The sequence below is a fragment of the Rhagoletis pomonella genome, unplaced genomic scaffold, assembly GCF_013731165.1.
Source record: "Rhagoletis pomonella isolate Grant_MI unplaced genomic scaffold, Rhpom_1.0 Rhpom_scaffold_00473, whole genome shotgun sequence".
NCBI lineage: Eukaryota > Metazoa > Arthropoda > Insecta > Diptera > Tephritidae > Rhagoletis > Rhagoletis pomonella.
In genome coordinates, this window is record NW_023459027.1 from 75,086 (window position 1) to 80,995 (window position 5,910).

Here is a 5,910-nt window from a genome sequence, read left to right on the forward strand (position 1 = left end):
GTACCAGGACCCTTGCTTCAACAGAATTTTTCATTATTTCGGAAGGAAAAAAATAGACAGCAGGCTGTAAAATATCAGACGTCAAAACTGCTTGGACACTTCTATTCACACACACGAAATAATTGCAATTTATTTCATGAACGTTTACTTAAAAGTACTTAGCTTTACTCCAGGTTTGGTCAGCGAAAGCTTACATTTTGTGCCCTCTCTATATAAATTGTACAGAGAGCTTTTGAAAGCTTTAACGCGCGTGCCTATTATGTGACCAACTGCACTTTATAAATTGAAATAAATAAAATAAATATTACATGAAAAATTATTTATAAATCGAAGCTATTAAAATGACCATAATTTGATACGCAAACTTTGCAAACATTATAAATTATATACTACGATGATTGACTCGGTTTTTTCAAACCGGTTCCCCCCCGTTTTTTTAACACCAGGTGTTTTTTTATCTTTGTTATTCGAATATCGAATAAACCGGATTTTTTATCAAAAAAACCGATTTTTTTAATTTCCAAATATTCCCCCCCCCCCCCCCTAAAAGTTTCGAGTTTTCCGAAGTTTTCAACCATTTTTCCAGTTTAAGGGTAACCCCTGAATAGTTATAAAATTATATATTATTTCGTGATGAACCGTATATCATATTTGATTCCAATAAATTTATGTTTGGCGTTTAAAGGTTTTCTACGTGTTTGGCCGGGATTCCTGATGTTGTGACACAAATGAAGAGATCTAGATTTTTTCTCCCCCTCCAAAGAAGCTTTTTATGGCGGAGGTTTGCCATTGTCTGCCGCAGGCGACCTCTATTTGAAAGCTGGATTAACGTGTTTTTTTAGAGAGTAAGCTTTATATTTAAATAAAAATTAACATTTTTTTAACAAAGAAAAGATGCCAAAACTGTTTTTCTTTAAATTTTTTTTCTAAAAACAAAATTGTATGTTTGGATTCAATGCTTTAGAAACGTTCTGATCTTTTTCACAGAAATCTGGTCACTGTAAATATAATATTAGAAAAAGTTAAATATTTTTGCTTTTGATCTAAAAAAACTTTGAACTTTTTTGGCTTTCCTCTTTTCTAAATAAGCATTTACGGTTAATAGTTTTATTTTTGTTTTTGACATCATTCCAACAAAAGCATTTTCACTGTATGAAAACTATGTAAACAAAACCAGTTTACCTGATTTTTTCTTAATTTCAAAATTGTGAACCGATATTTTTTCAAATTGCAGTTTTTCGAATAACTCGAAAACAGGTTATGGAAGAAAGGCGAATAATCGAACACCCTAAAGTAGTACTTTACTATCATCGTACATTATGCCGAAGAAAAATTTTATATAAAAACGAGTCCCACTGGGCACCTTCATGCACATTTACATATACATATATACATTTAGAATGTAATGCTACCAAAATTTTATTAATGTATCACAAATAACTATAACAATAAAAAAAAGTTCACAACTACAATCAACGACTCCAAGTGGAGGCAAGAACTTGAGTACGGCGGAAGAGGAAACGCTACGCTCGCTAACTGAAAAGAATTGTTTTCAGTTTTCCTTGAGCGGAAGCAATCAAAAAATTTAAAAAGTTCCGTTCACAATGTGAAACTGATAAGCACAACTTACGTTGCAGTGGCACGTGAAGAGCGATAACGGTATAACGCCTACGGAAAAACATTTCTCCTCACACTGCCACCGACTGAGGTGTATGTACATATCTACGTGTATGTTTCAATGTAAATCCGCGCATTGAAATGCCATCGATTAAATCTATGCTCGAGTGTGTAACAGCCTGACTAACAGAATTTGTGCTGTCAATTTTAATGTACCTACATACATAGACACTAGCGTTGGGCAGTATCAATACCAAAAGTACTCAGAGCTCGATTCTCAAAGCGATCACGGTACCCGGTTTTTAAAAGTATCGATAGTGGGTTTGAAGTCAAAATACTCAATACTCACAAAAGAACTCTAAAGTGCTCAGAACTTAAACGAACTAGAAAGTACTCAGTACTCAAAAATACTCTGTTCCAATCATTACTCTTGATACTTGTACACAGAATCGATTTAAAGTACTTACTCAGTATTAAGTGTCGAATAGATAATTAAAGTTCTAGATAAGTCTTTATATTTGCTCTCAATTACAAGTTTCAATAATTTTTAAGTACAAAACTTGTACTCAGTGCAGTTAGCTTTTCATTTTAACATGTGTATATTTAAAGAAAATACTAAGTACTTACTCTCAAAAATACCAAATCCTTTAAAGGTTAGATACCTAATAACTCGATGCTTAAAAGAACTGCATATTTCCCAACACTAATAAATACTTATGTATATGCATAGACACATATACACATGTATGTACTATGAACATACCTAAGTATACATACTTATGTACATCAATGCACATAATCACATATTTAGTTAACAGGTAGATGTAGAAAAGGAAGAATTTTGGATTTCTTGAATATATGGGGCAATTCAAGTCAAATGTCCCAAGCGCGCTGAGCGGTGTAAAACAAGCTACTTTTCGACTAGCTGTGAGGCAGACAGAAAATCGAAAAATAATTCCAAAACCGCGAAGTCTATAGATTTCAGGTGGTGCCATCCGTTTTCCAAAATTTTCTAATTTTCATGGTGAAAATAGAAACGAAAATTTATTTGTAATTTTTCACAATGATGGTAGCTTTTAATACGGTTTTTAGTCATCTCAATTGAAAGATCAGGTATTTTAAAATAGAAATCTATATATATATAACAAGTAAGAAAGTCTAAGTTCGGGCGGAGCCGAACATTAAATACCCGGCGCAGGTGCCGCTACATGGTAAGCCGGTGTGTATCAGTTTTGAGTAAATTAGCGTCCTTAAATTTCGAAATATTGAAGTTTCAAGCATTTCTGAAATTTGCCGTTATATGAAAAGTGGTCGTAATTTGAATCTGATTCCAATAATTTTCAACGTTTTGCTTCTATGTGGCAAGCACAATAATCATACCGAGTTTGGTACAAATTGGTAGAACGGTTACCGAGATATATCATAAGTGGGCGGTGCTACGCCCATTTTCCAAAATTTTGTCATAAACGTATTTCTTGGCAAAGAATTGTTGCAAGCATAAATTTTGAGTAAATTAGCTTTAATATTTGTTGATTTATCGAAGAATTCGTATTTCTCCAAATTACCGTTATATGGGAGGTAGGCGTGGTTATTGTCCGATTTTAAAAATTTTCGGCCATTTGGTATGCTGTAGCAAGACTAACAACTGTGCCAAGTTTGGAAGAAATTGGTGCAGCGGTTACCAAGATATACACATGTATCCATAAGTGGGCGTGGCTACGCGCATTTTCCAAAAATGTACAATTTTCTTATTTTTCGTCTAAGGGTTATTGTAAATATCAATTTTGAGTGGATTATCTTCAGTAGTTACTTACATATCACAGTTTTCGTATTTCAGAAAACTACCGTAATATGGGAGGTAGGCGTGGTTATTGTCCGATTTTTCCCATTTTCAATACCATCCGTCCTACGCTCGAAAGAAGTGCACTTACCAAGTTTCGATATCTCAATTTTTACTCGAGTTATCGTGTGCACAGACGGACGGACGGACGGACGGACAGACAGTCACCGCTTAATCGATTTCTCTTTTCATTATGATCATTTATGTATACATTTGTCTATATCTATCTCGATTCGTTTTTCCTGTTACAAACAACCGTTATGTGAACAAAGTTATAATACCCTCGTGCACAAGTGCGCTCGGAGTAGTTGTGTCTGAATCACCCCCTTTTGCAGAATTACAAACCCCTTCGCCTCAAATTTATATACTTATGTATATGTACAGTGTACACTAGAACACCAAAAAAAAAACGACCGCTTAAATTTCAAATATTTTTGCAAGGCACCTCCGATTTTTGGTTTGGCCAAATATACTTCTTTAAATGAGTATTTTCTCGTAATTCAGTCAGGCTAAATGTTTCTAACAAAGATTTAGTCATTCGACTAATCTGACGCGGAAATTTGAAGAATTCGACCTTCTTTATTCCGAGTCTGCTTTTTGAAAACGACTCCATCATAATAATTCCCTCGGGGAGCGAATGGGAGAAAGATTTGAACCTAAGAACATACTCCAAATCTGCCACAACACATATCGGCGAGTCAAAATTAAACTAAAGACTAGGGAGTGATGTATATTCTAAAAAAAATTGTCTATAAAACTGAGCTTTCGACTATCAAGACTATTGCAGCGCATTTCAAGCTGATCTTACACCTATCTGGTCGCGGATCAATTCAGTATAAAGATTCCACGCTTTTGTACAATTGGATCGATCCCCTCTTCTGCTGGTAGAAGGGATCATTATCGGACACTGACTTTAGGGACGTGAACGCCATCGGAATGGGATTTCCGGCGAATGACTACTATCGCAGCTGTCGTGCCGATGACCAAGTCTGCGTTTTCGAATCTTTGTGGGACCTAAGCTGCGAACTAAAATACTTTATTAGACGAACTAACTGGGTTTTATGAATACCGCTACAAAATCGCTTCAACAATTTTCTTGGAAAAAGGTAAAATTCCGGAGTTGTAGTGCTAACTAAAAATCGAGATATTGAGCACAAACAGAGAAGCTCCGATTTTATAACGAGCGATCCTTAAAAACTTATAGGCCGACTGTCAGAGTAAATCTTTATCCATCTAATATATAAGTGGCGCGTGGACTATTAACTAATTCCTTTATAGCATCTGGAATACGGTACAGAAATCCATCAACCTACATATATATAGCACGCTCCATTCGTGAAAACGTAAACTTGGCCTCTGTTCCCGTTCACGCCTTAGAAAAATGCATGTAAAAGAAGGAAACAATCAAAGTCTGGTAAGGTACGAAGTTGAAATTTCCACAGATTTACGAATTCCTATTCGCGAGGTTATAGGAAACCCCAATGCTTTTTAGGCTGAAATGTAATTAATAAATAAGTACGAAAAAAGGAGAAAAAACAAAAAGACAAACCACATCCACTCATTGTTCGTTCTGAAGAAGTCACATTTCCGTGACCAGGATTCGAACCTGGGTTACTACGGCCACAACGTAGGGTCCTAACCACTGGACGATCACGGCTACTGAATGCTTGCTGCATTGCTCTATTTAAAAGTAATTTAATGTACATAAAAATATGACTCAACTAGATTTGTAGTTAATTATATATTACAAAAGGAAAGGTTAATGGAGGCAAAGAGCAAGCATAGATTTGTGCAACAAAAAACTATAAAAAAAGCAAGCGGCAATACAACAAAGGCAACAAAAGAAAAACATAACAATAACACTGTTGTTGAAAAGACTAATGAGTTAAACTTTTCTAAAGCAATCAACTGGAACATACATACAAACACACACATGAGGCAAACTGCGTACAGTTATTGGTTGAAGGCAAAATCTTTTGTCCACTACTTACTTTGTATGATTAGTTGTGTGTTACTTTAGTTTGGCACCGCCCCTGCCCACGACTTAATTTCCTTAAATTAATGCGTTCAACTTTTCAGTACAAAGTATCCCCAATTAGAGAAAGAAAAAATTTGGTGGGAGTTTCGCTTGAAGTATGTACATACATATGTATGTGTTTATAAATGCACATTCATACATACAAATTTTGAAATTTTTTTCTGTCAACACTTACTTGATAGCTAGACGCGACGGCGTTGACCGCGCACATTCATACATATGAATTTGTAAACAAACTCTGAAGTGTGTGCACTTTCGCTGTTGTTAATCAAAATAATAACAACTATTACGACATTTATGAGCGGAAAATAATGGTGAGCTACAAGTGCCTAGCAAATAACTGCAGGCTAAGAAAACTGACGCAACAGTTGTTAAGCAAATTAACTCCCTTCAACATCGAAGGCATACAAAAAAA

The 5,910-nt window shown here is 35.2% G+C and overlaps 1 non-coding gene across 1 annotated transcript; it reads right to left on the reverse strand.

The window, feature by feature from the left end:
* Nucleotides 1-5,042: 5,042 nt before the first annotated feature.
* Nucleotides 5,043-5,114, reverse strand: Trnah-gug. Its single transcript has one exon. It is a non-coding gene; the product is annotated as a tRNA-His (tRNA).
* Between the last annotated feature and the right edge of the window lie 796 nt (nucleotides 5,115-5,910).